We start from the raw sequence: 19431 nt of genomic DNA, 5'->3' as shown, positions 1-19431 counted from the left end.
CTCTCTCCCTCGGTCGGTGTATAGTTCCCTCTCTCTCTCCCTCGGTCGGTGTGTAGTTCCACCTCTCCCTCTCTCTCTCTCTCTCTCTCTCGGTCGGTCTGTAGTTCCCTCTCTCTTTCTCTCTCTCTCCCTCGGTCGGTGTGTAGTTCCATCTCTTTCTCTCTCTCTCCCTCGGTGGGTGTGTAGTTCCCTCTCCCTCTCTCTCTCTCTCTCTCTCCCTCGGTCGGTGTGTAGTTCCCTCTCTCACTCCTCGGTCGGTGTGTCGTTCCCTCTCTCTCTCCCTCGGTCGGTGTGTAGCTCCTTCTCTCTCTCTCTCGCTCTCCCTCGGTCGGTGTGTAGTTCCCTCTCTCTCTTCCTCGGTCGGTGTGTAGTTCCCCCTCTTTCTCTCTCTCTCCTTTGGTCGGTGTGTAGTTCCCCCTCTCTCTCTCTCTCCCTCGGTCAGTGTGTAGTTCCCTCTCTCTCTCGTTCTCTCTCTCCCTCGGTCGATGTGCAGTTCCCTCTCTCTCCCTCGGGCGGTGTGTAGTTCCCCGTCCTTCTCTCTCTCTCCCTCGGTCGGTGTGTAGTTCCCCCTCTTTCTCTCTCTCTCTCCCTCGGTCAGTGTGTAGTTCCTTCTCTCTCTCTCTTTCTCTCTCTTTCTCTCGGTCGGTGTGTAGTTCCCCCTCTTTCTCTCTCTCTCCCTCAGTCGGTGTGTAGTTCCACCTCTCCCTCTCTCTCTCTCTCACTCGGTCGGTCTGTAGTTCCCTCTCTCTTTCTCTATCTCTCTCTCTCTCTCTCCCTCGGTCAGTGTGTAGTTCCTTCTCTCTCTCTCTCTCCCTCGGTCGGTGTGGAGTTCCCTCTCTCTCTCTCTCTCTCTCCCTCGGTCGGTGTGCAGCTCTCTCACTCTCTCTCCCTCGGTCAGTGTGTAATTCCCTCTCTCTCTCTCTCTCTCTCCGCCTCGGTCGGTGTGTAGATCCCTCTCTCTCTCTTTCTCTCTCTCTCTCCCTCGATCAATATGTAGTACCCACATACTCTCTCTCTCTCTCTCTCTCTCTCTCTCTCCCTCGGTTAGTGTGTAGTTCGCCCCCTCGCACTCTCTCTTTCTCTCTCTCTCCCCCTCTCGGACGTGTGTAGTTCCCTCTCTCTCGCTCTCTCTCACTCGGTCGGTGTGTAGCTGCCTCTATCTCTCTCTCTCTCTCCCTCGGTCGGTGTGTAGTTCCCTCTCTCTCTCCCTCGGTCAGTGTGTAGTTCCCGCTCTTTCTCTCTCTCTCTCTCGGTCGGTGTGTTGTTCACTCTCTCTCTCTCGCTCTCTCCCTCGGTCGGTGTGCAGTTCTCTCTCTCTCTCTCCCTCGGTCGATGTGTAGTTCCCTCTCTCTCTCTCTCTCTCTCCCCACCTCGGTCAATGTGTAGTACCCTCTCTCTCTCTCTCCCTCGGTCGGTGTGTAGTTCCCGCTCTCTCGCTCTCTCTCTCTCTCTCCTTCGGTCAGTGTGTAGTTCCCTCTCTCTCCCTCTTTCTCTCTCTCTCCCTCGGTCGGTGTGCAGTTCCCTCTCTCTCTCTCTCGCTCTCCCTCGGTCAGTGCGTACTTCCCCTCTTTCTCTCTCTCTCTCCCTCGGTCAATATGTAGTTCCCCCTTTCTCTCTCTCTCCTTCGGTTAGTGTGTAGTTCGACCCTCGCACTCTCTCTTTCTCTCTCTCTCTCTCCTTTAGTCGGTGTGTAGTTCCACCTCTCTCTCTCTCTCTCTCCCTCGGTCGGTGTGTAGTTCCCCCTCTCACTCTCTCTCTCTCTCTGTCTCTCTCTCCCTCGGTCAGTGTGTAGTTCCCTCTTTCTCTCCCTCAGTCGGTGTGTAGTTCCCCCTCTTTCTCTCACTCTCCCTCGGTCGGTGTGTAGTTCCCCCTCTTTCTCTCTCTCTCCCTCGGTCAGTGTGTAGTTCCCTCTCGCTCTCATTCTCTCTCTCGCTCTCATTCTCTCTCTCGCTCTCATTCTCTCTCTCCCTCGGTCGATGTGTAGTTCCCTCTTTCTCTCCCTCCGGCGGTGTGTAGTTCCCCTCTTTCTCTCTCGCTCCCTCGGTCGGTGTGTAGTTCCCTCTCTCTCTCTCTCCCCACCTCGGTCGGTGTGTAGTTCCCTCTCTCTCTCCCTCGGTCGGTGTGTAGCTCCTTCTCTCTCTCTCTCGCTCTCCCTCGGTCGGTGTGTAGTTCCCTCTCTCTCTTCCTCGGTCGGTGTGTAGTTCCCCCTCTTTCTCTCTCTCTCCTTTGGTCGGTGTGTAGTTCCCCCTCTCTCTCTCTCTCCATCGGTCAGTGTGTAGTTCCCTCTCTCTCTCGTTCTCTCTCTCCCTCGGTCGATGTGCAGTTCCCTCTCTCTCCCTCGGGCGGTGTGTAGTTCCCCGTCCTTCTCTCTCTCTCCCTCGGTCGGTGTGTAGTTCCCCCTCTTTCTCTCTCTCTCTCCCTCGGTCAGTGTGTAGTTCCTTCTCTCTCTCTCTTTCTCTCTCTTTCTCTCGGTCGGTGTGTAGTTCCCCCTCTTTCTCTCTCTCTCCCTCAGTCGGTGTGTAGTTCCACCTCTCCCTCTCTCTCTCTCTCACTCGGTCGGTCTGTAGTTCCCTCTCTCTTTCTCTATCTCTCTCTCTCTCTCTCCCTCGGTCAGTGTGTAGTTCCTTCTCTCTCTCTCTCTCCCTCGGTCGGTATGTAGTTCCCCCTCTCTCTCCCTCGGTCGGCGTGTAGTTCCCCCTCTTTCTCTCTCTCTGCCTCGGTCGGTGTGTAGTTCCCTTTCTCTCTCTCTCTCTCTCTCCCTCGGTTGGTTTGTACATCCCCATCTTTCTCTCTCTCCCTCGGTTAGTGTGTAGTTCCCCCCATCGTTCTCTCTCTCTCTCCCCCCCTCGGTCGTGTGTAGTTCCCTCTCACTCTCTCTCTCTCCCTCCCTCGGTCGGTGTGTAGTTCCCTCTCTTTCTCTCTCTCTCTCCCTCGGTCGGTGTGTAGTTCCCTCTCTCTCTCTCTCTCCCTCGGTCGGTGTGGAGTTCCCTCTCTCTCTCTCTCTCCCTCGGTCGGTGTGTAGTTCCCCCTCTCACTCTCTCTCTCTCTCTCTCCCTCGGTCAGTGTGTAGTTCCCTCTCTCTCTCCCTCAGTCGGTGTGTAGTTCCCCCTCTTTCTCTCTCTCCCCCTCGGTCAGTGTGTAGTTCCCTCTCTCTCTCATTCTCTCTCTCCCTCGGTCGATGTGTAGTTCCCGCTTTCTCTCCCTCAGGCGGTTTGTAGTTCCCCTCTTTCTCTCTCTCTCCCTCGGTCAGTGTGTAGTTCCCTCTCTCTCTCTCTTTCTCTCTCGCCCTCGGTCGGTGTGTAGTTCCCTCTCTCTCTCTCTCTCTCCCCACCTCGGTAGATGTGTAGTTCCCTCTCGCTCTCCCTCGGTCGGTGTGTAGCTCCTTCTCTCCCTCTCTCGCTCTCCCTCGGTCGGTGTGTAGTTCCCTCTCTCTCTTCCTCGGTCGGTGTGTAGATCCCCCTCGCTCTTTCTCTCCCTCGGTCAGTGTGTAGTTCCCTCTCTCTCTCCCTCGGTCAGTGTGTAGATCCCTCTCTCTCTCGTTCTCTCCCTCTCTCTCGGTCGATGTGCAGTTCCCTCTCTCTCCCTCGGGCGGTGTGTAGTTCCCCATCCTTCTCTCTCTCTCCCTCGGACGGTGTGTAGTTCCCTCTCTCTCTCTCTCTCTCTCCCTCGGTCAGTGTGTAGTTCCACCTCTCCCTCTCTCTCTCTCTTTCTCTCTCTTTCTCTCGGTCGGTGTGTAGTTCCCCCTCTTTCTCTCTCTCTCCCTCAGTCGGTGTGTAGTTCCACCTCTCCCTCTCTCTCTCTCTCTCTCTCGGTCGGTCTGTAGTTCCCTCTCTCTTTCTCTATCTCTCTCTCTCTCTCTCCCTCGGTCAGTGTGTAGTTCCTTCTCTCTCTCTCTCTCTCTCTCCCTCGGTCGGTGTGTAGTTCCCTCTCTTTCTCTCTCTCTCCCTCGGTCGGTGTGTAGTTCCTCTCTCTCTCTCTCTCTCCCTCGGTCGGTGTGTCGTTACCTCTCTCTCTCTCTCTCCTTCGGTAAGTGTGTCGTTCCCTCTCTCTCCTTCTTTCTCTCTCTCTCTCTCTCCCTCGGTCGGTGTGTAGTTCCCTCTCTCTCTCCCTCTCTCTCTCTCTCTCCCTCGGTCAGTGTGTACTTCCCCCTCTTTCTCTCTCTCTCTCCCTCGTTCAATATGTAGTTCCCCCTTTCTCTCTCTCTCTCGCTCTCGGTGAGTGTGTAGTTCGCCTCCTCGCACTCTCTCTTTCTCTCTCTCTCTCTCCTTTGGTCGGTGTGTAGTTCCCCCTCTCTCTCTCTCTCCCTCGGTCGGTGTGTAGTACCCCCTCTCACTCTCTCTCTCTCTCTACCTTGGTCAGTGTGTAGTTCCCCTTCTTTCTCTCTCTCTCCCTTGGTCAGTGTGTAGACCCCTCTCTCTCCCTCGGGCGGTGTGTAGTTCCCTGTCTTTCTCTCTCTCTCCCTCGGTCAGTGTGTAGTTCCCTCTCTCCCTCTCTTTCGCTCTCTCCCTCGGTCGGTGTGTAGTTCCCTCTCTCTCTCTCTCTCTCCCCACCTCAGTCGGTGTGTAGTTCCCTCTCTCTCTCTCTCTCTCTCCCTCGGTCGGTGTATAGTTCCCTCTCTCTCTCCCTCGGTCGGTGTGTAGTTCCACCTCTCCCTCTCTCTCTCTCTCTCTCTCTCGGTCGGTCTGTAGTTCCCTCTCTCTTTCTCTCTCTCTCCCTCGGTCGGTGTGTAGTTCCATCTCTTTCTCTCTCTCTCCCTCGGTGGGTGTGTAGGTCCCTCTCCCTCTCTCTCTCTCTCTCTCTCCCTCGGTCGGTGTGTAGTTCCCTCTCTCACTCCCTCGGTCGGTGTGTCGTTCCCTCTCTCTCTTCCTCGGTCGGTGTGTAGTTCCCGCTCTTTCTCCCTCGGTCGGTGTGTAGTTCCCCCTCTTTCTCTCTCTCTCCCTCGGTCAGTGTGTAGTTCCCTCTCTCTCTCGTTCTCTCTCTCCCTCGGTCGATGTGAAGTTCCCACTCTCTCCCTCGGGCGGTGTGTAGTTCCCCGTCTTTCTCTCTTTCTCCCTCGGTCAGTGTGTAGTTCCCTCTCTCCCTCTCTTTCTCTCTCTCCCTCGGTCAGTGTGTAGTTCCCGCTCTTTCTCCCTCGGTCGGTGTGTAGTACCCCCTCTTTCTCTCTCTCTCCCTCGGTCAGTGTGTAGTTCCCTCTCTCTCTCGTTCTCTCTCTCCCTCGGTCGATGTGAAGTTCCCACTCTCTCCCTCGGGCGGTGTGTAGTTCCCCGTCTTTCTCTCTTTCTCCCTCGGTCAGTGTGTAGTTCCCTCTCTCCCTCTCTTTCTCTCTCTCCCTCGGTCGGTGTGCAGTTCCCTCTATCTCTCTCTCTCTCTCTCTCTCCACTTCGGTCGGTGTGTAGTTCCTTCTCTCTCTCTCTTTCTCTCTCTCTCCCTCGGTCGGTGTATAGTTCCCTCTCTCTCTCCCTCGGTCGGTGTGTAGTTCCCCCTCTTTCTCACTCTCTCCCTCGGTCGGTGTGTAGTTCCACCTCTCCCTCTCTCTCTCTCTCTCTCGGTCGGTCTGTAGTTCCCTCTCTCTTTCTCTCTCTCTCCCTCGGTCGGTGTGTAGTTCCCTCTCTCTCTCTCTCTCTCCCTCGGTCGGTGTGTCGTTCCCTCTCTCTCTCTCTCTCCTTCGGTCAGTGTATAGTTCCCTCTCTCTCCTTCTTTCTCTCTCTCTCCCTCGGTCGGTGTGTAGTTCCCTCTCTCTCTCCCTCTCTCTCTCTCTCTCTCTCCCTCGGTCAGTGTGTACTTCCCCCTCTTTCTCTCTCTCTCTCTCCCTCGTTCAATATGTAGTTCCCCCTTTCTCTCTCTCTCTCTCTCCCTCGGTTCGTGTGTAGTTCGCCTCCTCGCACTCTCTCTTTCTCTCTCTCTCTCCTTTGGTCGGTGTGTAGTTCCCCCTCTTTCTCTCTCTCTCTCCCTCGGTCGGTGTGTAGTACCCCCTCTCACTCTCTCTCTCTCTCTCTCTCCCTTGGTCAGTGTGTAGTTCCCTCTCTCTCTCGTTCTCTCTCTCCATCGGTCGATGTGTAGTTCCCTCTCTCTCCCTCGGGCGGTGTGTAGTTCCCCGTCTTTCTCTCTCTCTCCCTCGGTCAGTGTGTCGTTCCCTCTTTCCCTCTCTTTCTCTCTCTCCCTCGGTCGGTGTGTAGTTCCCTCTCTCTCTCTCTCTCTCCCCACCTCGGTCAGTGTGTAGTTCCCTCTCTCTCTCTCTCTCTCCCCACCTCGGTCGGTGTGTAGTTCCCTCTCTCTCTCTCTCTCTCCACTTCGGTCGGTGTGTAGTTCCTTCTCTCTCTCTCTTTCTCTCTCTCTCCCTCGGTCGGTGTATAGTTCCCTCTCTCTCTCCCTCGGTCGGTGTGTAGTTCCACCTCTCCCTCTCTCTCTCTCTCTCTCGGTCGGTCTGTAGTTCCCTCTCTCTTTCTCTCTCTCTCCCTCGGTCGGTGTGTCGTTCCCTCTCTCTCTCTCTCTCCATTGGTCAGTGTAAAGTTCCCTCTCTCTCCTTCTTTCTCTCTCTCTCTCTCCCTCGGTCGGTGTGTAGTTCCCTCTCTCTCTCCCTCTCTCTCTCTCTCTCCCTCGGTCAGTGTGTACTTCCCCCTCTTTCTCTCTCTCTCTCCCTCGGTTCGTGTGTAGTTCGCCTCCTCGCACTCTCTCTTTCTCTCTCTCTCTCTCCTTTGGTCTGTGTGTAGTTCCCCCTCTTTCTCTCTCTCTCTCCCTTGGTCAGTGTGTAGTTCCCCCTCTTTCTCTCTCTCTCCCTTGGTCAGTGTGTAGTTACCTCTCTCTCTCGTTCTCTCTCTCCATCGGTCGATGTGTAGTTCCCTCTCTCTCCCTCGGGCAGTGTGTAGTTCCCCGTCTTTCTCAATCTCTCCCTCGGTCAGTGTGTAGTTCCCTCTCTCCCTCTCTCTCTCTCTCGGTCGGTCTGTAGTTCCCTCTCTCTTTCTCTCTCTCTCCCTCGGTCGGTGTGCAGTTCCCTTTCTCTCTCTCTCTCTCTCTCTCTCCCTCGGTTGGTTTGTACGTCCCCCTCTTTCTCTCTCTCCCTCGGTTAGTGTGTAGTTACCCCCCTCGTTCTCTCCCTCTCTCTCTCCCTCTGTCGGTGTGTAGTTCCCTCTCACTCTCTCTCTCTCCCTCGGCCGGTGTGTAGTTCCATCTTTTTCTCTCTCTCTCCCTCGGTCGGTGTGTAGTTCCCTCTCCCTCTCTCTCTCTCTCTCTCCCTCGGTCGGTGTGTAGTTCCCTCTCTCTCTCCCTCGGTCGGTGTGTCGTTCCCTCTCTCTCTCCCTCGGTCAGTGTGTAGTTCCCTCTCTCTCCCTCTTTCTCTCTCTCTCTCTCCCTCGGTCAGTGTGTACTTCCCCCTCTCTCTCCCTCTCTCTCCCTCGGTCAATATGTAGTTCCCCCTTTCTCTCTCTCTCTCTTCCTCGGTTAGTGTGCAGTTCACTTCCTCGCACTCCTCTTTCTCTCTCTCTCTCTCCTTTGGTCGGTGTGTAGTTCCCTCTCTCTCCCTCTTTCTCTCTCTTTCTCCTTCGGTCAGTGTGTAGTTCCCTCTCTCTCCCTCGGTCGGTGTATAGTTCCCCCTCTCACTCTCTCTCACTCTCTCTCTCTCTCCCTCGGTCAGTGTGTAGTTCCCCCTCTTTCTCTCTCTCGCCCTCGGTCAGTGTGTAGTTCCCTCTCTCTCTCGTTCTCTCTCTCCCTCGGTCGATGTGTAGTTCCCTCTCTCTCCCTCGGGCGGTGTGTAGTTCCCCGTCTTTCTCTCTCTCTCTCTCGGTCAGTGTGTAGTTCCCTCTCTCCCTCTCTTTCTCGGTCGGTGTGTAGTTCCCTCTCTCTCTCTCTCTCTCCACCTCGGTCGGTGTGTAGTTCCTTCTCTCTTTCTCTTTCTCTCTCTCTCCCTCGGTCGGTGTATAGTTCCTTCTCTCTCTCCCTCGGTCGGTGTGTAGTTCCCTCTCTTTCTCTCTCTCTCCCTCCCTCGGTCGGTGTGTAGTTCCAACTCTCCCTCTCTCTCTCTCTCTCTCTCTCGGTCGGTGTATAGTTCCCGCTCTTTCTCCCTCGGTCGGTGTGTAGTTCCCCCTCTTTCTCTCTCTCTCCCTCGGTCAGTGTGTAGTTCCCTCTCTCTCTCGTTCTCTCTCTCCCTCGGTCGATGTGAATTTCCCTCTCTCTCCCTCGGGCGGTGTATAGTTCCCCGTCTTTCTCTCTTTCTCCCTCGGTCGGTGTGTAGTTCCCTCTCTCTCTCTCTCTCTCTCCGCCTCGGTCGGTGTGTAGTTCCCTCTCTCTCTCTCTCTCTCTCTCCCTCGGTCAATGTGTACTTCCCCCTCTTTCTCTCTCTCTCTCCCTCGGTCAATATGTAGTTCCCACTTACTCTCTCTCTCTCTCTCTCTCTCTCTCTCTCCCTCGGTTAGTGTGTAGTTCGCCGCCTCGCACTCTCTCTTTCTCTCTCTCTCCCCCCCTCGGTCGTGTGTAGTTCCCTCTCTCTCGCTCTCTCTCACTCGGTCGGTGTGTAGCTCCCTCTCTCTCTCTCTCTCTCTCTCCCTCGGTCGGTGTGTAGTTCTCTCTCTCTCTCCCTCGGTCGGTGTGTAGTTCCCTCTCTCTCTCCCTCGGTCAGTGTGTAGTAACCTCTCTCTCTCCCTCGGTCGTTGCGTAGTTCCCGCTCCTTCTCTCTCTCTCTCTCTCGGTCGGTGTGTTGTTCACTCTCTCTCTCTCGCTCTCTCCCTCGGTCGGTGTGCAGTTCTCTCTCTCTCTCTCCCTCGGTCGGTGTGTAGTTCCCTCTCTCTCTCTCTCTCTCTCTCCCCACCTCGGTCAGTGTGTAGTACCCTCTCTCTCTCTCTCTCACTCTCTCTCTCTCCCTCGGTCAGTGTGTAGTTCCCTCTCTCTCTCTCCCTCGGTCGGGGTGTAGTTCCCCCTCTTTCTCTCTCTCTCCCCCTCGGTCAGTGTGTAGTTCCTTCTCTCTCTCTCTTTCTCTCTCTTTCTCTCGGTCGGTGTGTAGTTCCCCCTCTTTCTCTCTCTCTCCTTCGGTCGGTGTGTAGTTCCACCTCTCCCTCTCTCTCTCTCCCTCGGTCGGTGCGTAGTTCCTTCTCTCTCTCACTCTCTCTCTCCCTTGGCCGGTATGTAGTTCCCTCTCTCTCTCCCTCGGTCGGTGTGTAGTTCCCTCTCTTTCTCTCTCTCTGCCTCGGTCAGTGTGTAGTTCCGTTTCTCCCTCTCTCTCTCCCTCGGTTGGTTGGTATGCCCCCATCTTTCTCTCTCTCCCTCGGTTAGTGTGTAGTTCCCCCCCCCTTGTTCTCTCCCTCTCTCTCTCCCTCGGTCGGTGTGTAGTTCTCTCTCTCTCTCTCCCTCCCCCCCTCGGTCGTGTGTAGTTCCCTCTCACTCTCTCTCTCCCTCGGTCGGTGTGTAGTTCCCGCTCTTTCTCTCTCTCTCCCTCGGTCGGTGTGTAGTTCCCTCTCTCTCTCTCTCGGTCGGTGTGTAGTTCCCGCTCTTTCTCTCTCTCTCCCTCGGTCGGTGTGTAGTTCACGCTCTCTCTCTCGCTCTCTCTCTCTCCCTCGGTCAGTGTGTAGTTCCCTCTCTCTCTCCCTCGGTCGGTGTGTGTAGTTCCCCGTCTTTCTCTCTTTCTCCCTCGGTCAGTGTGTAGTTCCCTCTCTCCCTCTCTTTCTCTCTCTCCCTCGGTCGGTGTGTAGTTCCCCCCCTCGTTCTCTCCCTCTCTCTCTCCCTCGGTCGTGTGTAGTTCCCTCTCACTCTCTCTCTCTCCCTCGGTCGGTGTGTAGTTCCCTCTCTCTCTCTCTCTCTCCCTCGGTCGGTGTGTCGTTCCCTCTCTCTCTCCCTCGGTCGGTGTGTAGTTCCCTCTCTCTCTCCCTCGGTCGGTGTGTAGTTCCCGCTCTTTCGCTCTCTCTCCCTCGGTTGGTGTGTAGCTCCCTCTCTCTCTCTCTCTCTCTCTCTCCCTCGGTCGGTGTGTAGTTCTCTCTCTCTCTCCCTCGGTCGGTGTGTAGTTCCCTCTCTCTCTCCCTCGGTCAGTGTGTAGTAACCTCTCTCTCTCCCTCGGTCGTTGCGTAGTTCCCGCTCCTTCTCTCTCTCTCTCTCTCGGTCGGTGTGTTGTTCACTCTCTCTCTCTCGCTCTCTCCCTCGGTCGGTGTGCAGTTCTCTCTCTCTCTCTCCCTCGGTCGGTGTGTAGTTCCCTCTCTCTCTCTCTCTCTCTCTCTCCCCACCTCGGTCAGTGTGTAGTACCCTCTCTCTCTCTCTCTCACTCTCTCTCTCTCCCTCGGTCAGTGTGTAGTTCCCTCTCTCTCTCTCCCTCGGTCGGGGTGTAGTTCCCCCTCTTTCTCTCTCTCTCCCCCTCGGTCAGTGTGTAGTTCCTTCTCTCTCTCTCTTTCTCTCTCTTTCTCTCGGTCGGTGTGTAGTTCCCCCTCTTTCTCTCTCTCTCCCTCGGTCGGTGTGTAGTTCCACCTCTCCCTCTCTCTCTCTCCCTCGGTCGGTGCGTAGTTCCTTCTCTCTCTCACTCTCTCTCTCCCTTGGCCGATATGTAGTTCCCTCTCTCTCTCCCTCGGTCGGTGTGTAGTTCCCTCTCTTTCTCTCTCTCTGCCTCGGTCAGTGTGTAGTTCCCTTTCTCCCTCTCTCTCTCCCTCGGTTGGTTGGTATGCCCCCATCTTTCTCTCTCTCCCTCGGTTAGTGTGTAGTTCCCCCCCCCTTGTTCTCTCCCTCTCTCTCTCCCTCGGTCGGTGTGTAGTTCTCTCTCTCTCTCTCCCTCCCCCCCTCGGTCGTGTGCAGTTCCCTCTCACTCTCTCTCTCCCTCGGTCGGTGTGTAGTTCCCGCTCTTTCTCTCTCTCTCCCTCGGTCGGTGTGTAGTTCCCTCTCTCTCTCTCTCGGTCGGTGTGTAGTTCCCGCTCTTTCTCTCTCTCTCCCTCGGTCGGTGTGTAGTTCACACTCTCTCTCTCGCTCTCTCTCTCTCCCTCGGTCAGTGTGTAGTTCCCTCTCTCTCTCCCTCGGTCGGTGTGTGTAGTTCCCCGTCTTTCTCTCTTTCTCCCTCGGTCAGTGTGTAGTTCCCTCTCTCCCTCTCTTTCTCTCTCTCCCTCGGTCGGTGTGTAGTTCCCCCCCTCGTTCTCTCCCTCTCTCTCTCCCTCGGTCGTGTGTAGTTCCCTCTCACTCTCTCTCTCTCCCTCGGTCGGTGTGTAGTTCCCTCTCTCTCTCTCTCTCTCCCTCGGTCGGTGTGTAGTTCCCTCACTCTCTCCCTCGGTCGGTGTGTAGTTCCCTCTCTCTCTCCCTCGGTCGGTGTGTAGTTCCCGCTCTTTCGCTCTCTCTCCCTCGGTCGGTGTGTAGTTCCCGCTCTTTCTCTCTCTCTCCCTCGGTCGGTGTGTAGTTCCCTCTCTCTCTCTCTCTCTCTCCCTCGGTCGGTGTGTCGTTCCCTCTCTCTCTCCCTCGGTCGGTGTGTAGTTCCCTCTCTCTCTCCCTCGGTCGGTGTGTAGTTCCCGCTCTTTCGCTCTCTCTCCCTCGGTTGGTGTGTAGTTCACTATCTCTCTCTCTCTCTCTCTCTCCCTTGGTCGGTATGTAGTTCCCTCTCTCTCTCCCTCGGTCGGTGTGTAGTTCCCTCTCTCTCTCTCTCCCCACCTCGGTCGGTGTGTAGTTCCCTCTCTCTCTCTCTCCACTTTGGTCGGTGTGTAGTTCACTCTCTCTCTCTCTCTCTCTCCCTCAGTCAGTGTGTAGTTCCCTCTCTCTCTCCCTCGGTCGGTGTGTAGTTCCCCCTCTTTCTCTCTCTCTCCCTCGGTCAGTGTGTAGTTCCCTCTCTCTCTCGTTCTCTCTCTCCCTCGGTCGATGTGTAGTTCCCTCTCTCTCCCTCGGGCGGTGTGTAGTTCCCCGTCTTTCTCTCCCTCGGTCGGTGTAAAGTTCCCGCTCTTTCTCTCTCTCTCCCTCGGTCAGTGTGTAGTTCACTCTCTCTCTCTCTCTCTCTCTCTCTCCCTCGGTCGGTGTGCAGTTCTCTCTCTCTCTCTCCCTCGGTCGGTGTGTAGTTCCCTCTCTCTCTCTCTCTCCCCCCCCACCCCGGTCAGTGTGTAGTACCCTCTCTCTCTCTCTCTCCCTCGGTCGGTGTGTAGTTCCGTCTACCTCTCGCTCTTGCTCTCTCTCTCTCTCCTTCGGTCAGTGTGTCGTTCCCTCTCTCCCCCTCTTTCCCTCTCTCTCTCTCCCTCGGTCGGTGTGTAGTTCCCTCTCTCTCTCTCTCTCTCTCTCGCTCTCTCCCTCGGTCAGTGTGTAGTTCGCTCTCTCTCTCGTTCTCTCTCTCCCTCGGTCGATGTGTAGTTCCCTCCCTCACTCTCTTTCTCCCTCTGATACGTCCTTACTACACAGTATAAATGCACACGAGGCCCATGCTTGAGAGAAGGTCAGTCTGCAACCTGTCCTTTATTCCTTAGCACTCAAGTGATGAAGGTGGGTGGAGTTTCCCCTTTTATACCTGAAGGTCCAGTTTAGGAGTGTCTCCCACCTAGTGGTCAGTGTTCTCACGGTGTACAACTTAGGTCAGTTTATACATGGGTTACAATGCTGGTTGAATAAATGACAACCTCGGTCGTGTGTAGTTCCCTCTCTCTCTCTCTCACTCGGTCGGTGCGTAGTTCCCCCTCTCTCTCTCTCTCTCCCTCGGTCGGTGTGTAGTTCCCTCTCTCTCTCTCTCTCCCTCCCCCTCGGTCGGTGTGCAGTTGTCTCTCTCTCTCTCCCTCGGTCGGTGTGCAGTTCTCTCACTCTCTCTCCCTCGGTCAGTGTGTAGTACCCTCTCTCTCTCTCTCTCTCTCTCCCTTGGTCGGTGTGTAGTTCCTCCTCTTTCTCTCACTCTCCCTCGGTCGGTGTGTAGTTCCACCTCTCCCTCTTTCTCTCTCTCTCTCTCTCGGTCGGTCTGTAGTTCCCTCTCTCTTTCTCTCTCTCTCCCTCGGTCGGTGTGTAGTTCCCTTTCTCTCTCTCTCTCTCTCTCCCTCGGTTGGTTTGTACGTCCCCCTCTTTCTCTCTCTCCCTCGATTAGTGTGTAGTTACCCCCCTCGTTCTCTCCCTCTCTCTCTCCCTCGGTCGGTGTGTAGTTCCCTCTCACTCTCCCTCTCTCCCTCGGTCGGTGTGTAGTTCCCGCTCTTTCTCTCTCTCTCCCTCGGTCGGTGTGTAGTTCACTCTCTCTCTCTCTCTCTCTCCCTCGTTCGGTGTGCAGTTCTCTCTCTCTCTCTTCCTCGGTCGGTGTGTAGTTCCCTCTCTCTCTCTCTCTCTCCCCCCACCTCGGTCAGTGTGTAGTGCTCTCTCTCTCTCTCTCTCTCTCCCTCGGTCGGTGTGTAGTTCCCTCTCCCTCTCTCTCTCTCTCTCTCTCTCTCTCCTTCGGTCAGTGTGTAGTTCCCTCTCTCTCCCTCTTTCTCTCTCTCTCTCCCTCTCCCTCAGTCGGTGTGTAGTTCCCTCTCTCTCTCCCTCTCTCTCTCTCTCCCTCGGTCAGTGTGTACTTCCCCCTCTTTCTCTCTCTCTCTCCCTCGGTCAACATGTAGTTCCCCCTTTCTCTCTCTCTCTCTCCCTCGGTTAGTGTGTAGTTCGCCCTCTCGCACTCTCTCTTTCTCTCTCTCTCTCCTTTGGTCGGTGTGTAGTTCCCCCTCTCTCTCTCTCTCCCTCGGTCGGTGTGTAGTTCCCCCTCTCACTCTCTCTCTCTCCCTCGGTCGGTGTGTAGTTCCCTCTCTCTCTCCCTCGGTCGGTGTGTAGTTCCCTATCTTTCTCTCTCTCTCCCTCGGTCGGTGTGTAGTTCCCTCTCTCTCTCTCTCTCTCCCCCTCGGTCGGTGTGCAGTTCTCTCTCTCTCTCTCCCTCGGTCGGTGTGTAGTTCCCTCTCTCTCTCTCTCTCTCCCTCGGTCGGTGTGCAGTTCTCTCACTCTCTCTCCCTCGGTCAGTGTGCAGTACCCTCTCTCTCTCTCTCTCTCTCTCCCTCAGTCGGTGTGTAATTCCCTCTCTCTCTCTCTCTCTCCGCCTCGGTCGGTGTGTAGTTCCCTCTCTCTCTCTCTCTCTCCCTCGGTCAATGTGTACTTCCCCCTCTGTCTCTCTCTCTCTCCCTCGGTCAATATGTAGTTCCCACTTTCTCTCTCTCTCTCGCTCTTTCTCTCTCTCCCTCGCTTAGTGTGTCGTTCGCCCCCTCGCACTCTCTCTTTCTCTCTCTCTCCCCTCGTCGGCCGTGTGTAGTTCCCTCTCTCTCGCGCTCTCTCACTCGGTCGGTGTGTAGTTCCCTCTCTCTCTCTCTCTCTCTCTCCCTCGGTCGGTGTGTGGTTCCCTCTCTCTCTCCCTCGGTCAGTGTGTAGTAACCTCTCTCTCTCCCTCGGTCGTTGTGTAGTTCCCGCTCTTTCTCTCTCTCTCTCTCGGTCGGTGTGTTGTTCACTCTCTCTCGCTCTCTCCCTCGGTCGGTGTGCAGTTCTCTCTCTCTCTCTTCCTCGGTCGGTGTGCAGTTCCCTCTCTCTCTCTCTCCCCACCTCGGTCAGTGTGTAGTACCCTCTCTCTCTCTCTCTCTCTCGCTCCCTTGGTCGGTGTGTAGTTCCCTCTCTCTCGCTCTCTCTCTCTCTCCTTCGGTCAGTGTGTAGTTCCCTCTCTCTCCCTCTCTCTCTCTCTCTCTCTCTCGGTCGGTGTGCAGTTCCCTCTCTCTCTCTCTCTCTCTCTCTCCTTCGGTCAGTGTGTAGTTCCCTCTCTCTCCGTCTCTCTCTCTCTCTCTCTCTCTCGGTCGGTGTGTTGTTCACTCTCTCTCGCTCTCTCCCTCGGTCGGTGTGCATTTCTCTCTCTCTCTCTTCCTCGGTCGGTGTGCAGTTCCCTCTCTCTCTCTCTCTCTCTCTCTCCCTCGGTCGGTGTGTAGTTCCCTCTCTCTCGCTCTCTCTCTCTCTCTCTCTCTCTCTCTCGGTCGGTGTGTCGTTCCCTCTCTCTCTCGCTCTCTTCCTCGGTCGGTGTGCAGTTCTCTCTCTCTCTCTTCCTCGGTCGGTGTGCAGTTCCCTCTCTCTCTCTCTCTCTCTCTCTCTCCCTCGGTCGGTGTGTAGTTCCCTCTTTCTCGCTCTCTCTCTCTCTCCTTCGGTCAGTGTGTAGTTCCCTCTCTCTCTCTTTCTCTCTCTCTCTCTCCTTTAGTCGGTGTGTAGTTCCAACTCTCTCTCTCTCTCCCTCGGTCGGTGTGTAGTTCCCCCTCTCACTCTCTCTCTCTCTCTCTCCCTCGGTCAGTGTGTAGTTCCCTCTCTCTCTCCCTCGGTCGGTGTGTAGTTCCCCCTCTTTCTCTCTCTCTCCCTCGGTCAGTGTGTAGTTCCCTCTCTCTCTCATTCTCTCTCTCCCTCGGTCGATGTGTAGTTCCCTCTTTCTCTCCCTCGGGCGGTGTGTAGTTCCCCCTCTTTCTATCTCTCTCCCTCGGTCAGTGTGTAGTTCCCTCTCTCTCCCTCGGGCGGTCTGTAGTTCCCCGTCTTTCTCTCTCTCTCCCTCGGTTGGTGTGTAGTTCCCTCTCGCTCTCTCTCTCTCCACCTCGGTCGGTGTGTAGTTCCTTCTCTCTCTCTCTTTCTCTCTCTCTCCCTCGGTCGGTGTATAGTTCCCTCTCTCTCTCCCTCGGTCGGTGTGTAGTTCCCCTCTTTCTCTCTCTCTCTCCCTTGGTCAGTGTGTAGTTCCTTCTCTCTCTCTCTCTTTCTCTCTCTTTCTCTCGGTCGGTGTGTAGTTCCCCCTCTTTCTCTCTCTCTCCCTCGGTCGGTGTGTAGTTCCACCTCTCCCTCTCACTCTCTCTCTCTCCCTCGGGCGGTCTGTAGTTCCCCGTCTTTCTCTCTCTCTCCCTCGGTTGGTGTGTAGTTCCCTCTCGCTCTCTCCCTCTCCACCTCGGTCGGTGTGTAGTTCCTTCTCTCTCTCTCTTTCTCTCTCTCTCCCTCGGTCGGTGTATAGTTCCCTCTCTCTCTCCCTCGGTCGGTGTGTAGTTCCACCTCTCCCTCTCACTCTCTCTCTCTCTCTCGGTCGGTCTGTAGTTCCCTCTCTCTTTCTCTCTCTCTCCCTCGGTCGGTGTGTAGTTCCCTCTCTCTCTCCCTCGGTCGGTGTAAAGTTCCCGCTCTTTCTCTCTCTCTCCCTCGGTCAGTGTGTAGTTCACTCTCTCTCTCTCTCTCTCTCTCTCTCCCTCGGTCGGTGTGCAGTTCTCTCTCTCTCTCTCCCTCGGTCGGTGTGTAGTTCCCTCTCTCTCTCTCTCTCCCCCCCCACCCCGGTCAGTGTGTAGTACCCTCTCTCTCTCTCTCTCCCTCGGTCGGTGTGTAGTTCCGTCTACCTCTCGCTCTTGCTCTCTCTCTCTCTCCTTCGGTCAGTGTGTCGTTCCCTCTCTCCCCCTCTTTCCCTCTCTCTCTCTCCCTCGGTCGGTGTGTAGTTCCCTCTCTCTCTCTCTCTCTCTCTCGCTCTCTCCCTCGGTCAGTGTGTAGTTCGCTCTCTCTCTCGTTCTCTCTCTCCCTCGGTCGATGTGTAGTTCCCTCCCTCACTCTCTTTCTCCCTCTGATACGTCCTTACTACACAGTATAAATGCACACGAGGCCCATGCTTGAGAGAAGGTCAGTCTGCAACCTGTCCTTTATTCCTTAGCACTCAAGTGATGAAGGTGGGTGGAGTTTCCCCTTTTATACCTGAAGGTCCAGTTTAGGAGTGTCTCCCACCTAGTGGTCAGTGTTCTCACGGTGTACAACTTAGGTCAGTTTATACATGGGTTACAATGCTGGTTGAATAAATGACAACCTCGGTCGTGTGTAGTTCCCTCTCTCTCTCTCTCACTCGGTCGGTGCGTAGTTCCCCCTCTCTCTCTCTCTCTCCCTCGGTCGGTGTGTAGTTCCCTCTCTCTCTCTCTCTCCCTCCCCCTCGGTCGGTGTGCAGTTGTCTCTCTCTCTCTCCCTCGGTCGGTGTGCAGTTCTCTCACTCTCTCTCCCTCGGTCAGTGTGTAGTACCCTCTCTCTCTCTCTCTCTCTCTCCCTTGGTCGGTGTGTAGTTCCTCCTCTTTCTCTCACTCTCCCTCGGTCGGTGTGTAGTTCCACCTCTCCCTCTTTCTCTCTCTCTCTCTCTCGGTCGGTCTGTAGTTCCCTCTCTCTTTCTCTCTCTCTCCCTCGGTCGGTGTGTAGTTCCCTTTCTCTCTCTCTCTCTCTCTCCCTCGGTTGGTTTGTACGTCCCCCTCTTTCTCTCTCTCCCTCGATTAGTGTGTAGTTACCCCCCTCGTTCTCTCCCTCTCTCTCTCCCTCGGTCGGTGTGTAGTTCCCTCTCACTCTCCCTCTCTCCCTCGGTCGGTGTGTAGTTCCCGCTCTTTCTCTCTCTCTCCCTCGGTCGGTGTGTAGTTCACTCTCTCTCTCTCTCTCTCTCCCTCGTTCGGTGTGCAGTTCTCTCTCTCTCTCTTCCTCGGTCGGTGTGTAGTTCCCTCTCTCTCTCTCTCTCTCCCCCCACCTCGGTCAGTGTGTAGTGCTCTCTCTCTCTCTCTCTCTCTCCCTCGGTCGGTGTGTAGTTCCCTCTCCCTCTCTCTCTCTCTCTCTCTCTCTCTCCTTCGGTCAGTGTGTAGTTCCCTCTCTCTCCCTCTTTCTCTCTCTCTCTCCCTCTCCCTCAGTCGGTGTGTAGTTCCCTCTCTCTCTCCCTCTCTCTCTCTCTCCCTCGGTCAGTGTGTACTTCCCCCTCTTTCTCTCTCTCTCTCCCTCGGTCAACATGTAGTTCCCCCTTTCTCTCTCTCTCTCTCCCTCGGTTAGTGTGTAGTTCGCCCTCTCGCACTCTCTCTTTCTCTCTCTCTCTCCTTTGGTCGGTGTGTAGTTCCCCCTCTCTCTCTCTCTCCCTCGGTCGGTGTGTAGTTCCCCCTCTCACTCTCTCTCTCTCCCTCGGTCGGTGTGTAGTTCCCTCTCTCTCTCCCTCGGTCGGTGTGTAGTTCCCTATCTTTCTCTCTCTCTCCCTCGGTCGGTGTGTAGTTCCCTCTCTCTCTCTCTCTCTCCCCCTCGGTCGGTGTGCAGTTCTCTCTCTCTCTCTCCCTCGGTCGGTGTGTAGTTCCCTCTCTCTCTCTCTCTCTCCCTCGGTCGGTGTGCAGTTCTCTCACTCTCTCTCCCTCGGTCAGTGTGCAGTACCCTCTCTCTCTCTCTCTCTCTCTCCCTCAGTCGGTGTGTAATTCCCTCTCTCTCTCTCTCTCTCCGCCTCGGTCGGTGTGTAGTTCCCTCTCTCTCTCTCTCTCTCCCTCGGTCAATGTGTACTTCCCCCTCTGTCTCTCTCTCTCTCCCTCGGTCAATATGTAGTTCCCACTTTCTCTCTCTCTCTCGCTCTTTCTCTCTCTCCCTCGCTTAGTGTGTCGTTCGCCCCCTCGCACTCTCTCTTTCTCTCTCTCTCCCCTCGTCGGCCGTGTGTAGTTCCCTCTCTCTCGCGCTCTCTCACTCGGTCGGTGTGTAGTTCCCTCTCTCTCTCTCTCTCTCTCTCCCTCGGTCGGTGTGTGGTTCCCTCTCTCTCTCCCTCGGTCAGTGTGTAGTAACCTCTCTCTCTCCCTCGGTCGTTGTGTAGTTCCCGCTCTTTCTCTCTCTCTCTCTCGGTCGGTGTGTTGTTCACTCTCTCTCGCTCTCTCCCTCGGTCGGTGTGCAGTTCTCTCTCTCTCTCTTCCTCGGTCGGTGTGCAGTTCCCTCTCTCTCTCTCTCCCCACCTCGGTCAGTGTGTAGTACCCTCTCTCTCTCTCTCTCTCTCGCTCCCTTGGTCGGTGTGTAGTTCCCTCTCTCTCGCTCTCTCTCTCTCTCCTTCGGTCAGTGTGTAGTTCCCTCTCTCTCCCTCTCTCTCTCTCTCTCTCTCTCGGTCGGTGTGCAGTTCCCTCTCTCTCTCTCTCTCTCTCTCTCCTTCGGTCAGTGTGTAGTTCCCTCTCTCTCCGTCTCTCTCTCTCTCTCTCTCTCTCGGTCGGTGTGTTGTTCACTCTCTCTCGCTCTCTCCCTCGGTCGGTGTGCATTTCTCTCTCTCTCTCTTCCTCGGTCGGTGTGCAGTTCCCTCTCTCTCTCTCTCTCTCTCTCTCCCTCGGTCGGTGTGTAGTTCCCTCTCTCTCGCTCTCTCTCTCTCTCTCTCTCTCTCTCTCGGTCGGTGTGTCGTTCCCTCTCTCTCTCGCTCTCTTCCTCGGTCGGTGTGCAGTTCTCTCTCTCTCTCTTCCTCGGTCGGTGTGCAGTTCCCTCTCTCTCTCTCTCTCTCTCTCTCTCCCTCGGTCGGTGTGTAGTTCCCTCTTTCTCGCTCTCTCTCTCTCTCCTTCGGTCAGTGTGTAGTTCCCTCTCTCTCTCTTTCTCTCTCTCTCTCTCCTTTAGTCGGTGTGTAGTTCCAACTCTCTCTCTCTCTCCCTCGGTCGGTGTGTAGTTCCCCCTCTCACTCTCTCTCTCTCTCTCTCCCTCGGTCAGTGTGTAGTTCCCTCTCTCTCTCCCTCGGTCGGTGTGTAGTTCCCCCTCTTTCTCTCTCTCTCCCTCGGTCAGTGTGTAGTTCCCTCT

Source organism: Pristiophorus japonicus, chromosome 4 (genome assembly GCF_044704955.1).
Source record: "Pristiophorus japonicus isolate sPriJap1 chromosome 4, sPriJap1.hap1, whole genome shotgun sequence".
In the NCBI taxonomy this organism is placed as follows: Eukaryota; Metazoa; Chordata; class Chondrichthyes; family Pristiophoridae; genus Pristiophorus; species Pristiophorus japonicus.
The sequence above is the reverse complement of the archived record's forward strand: the minus strand, read 5'-3'. Positions refer to the sequence as shown.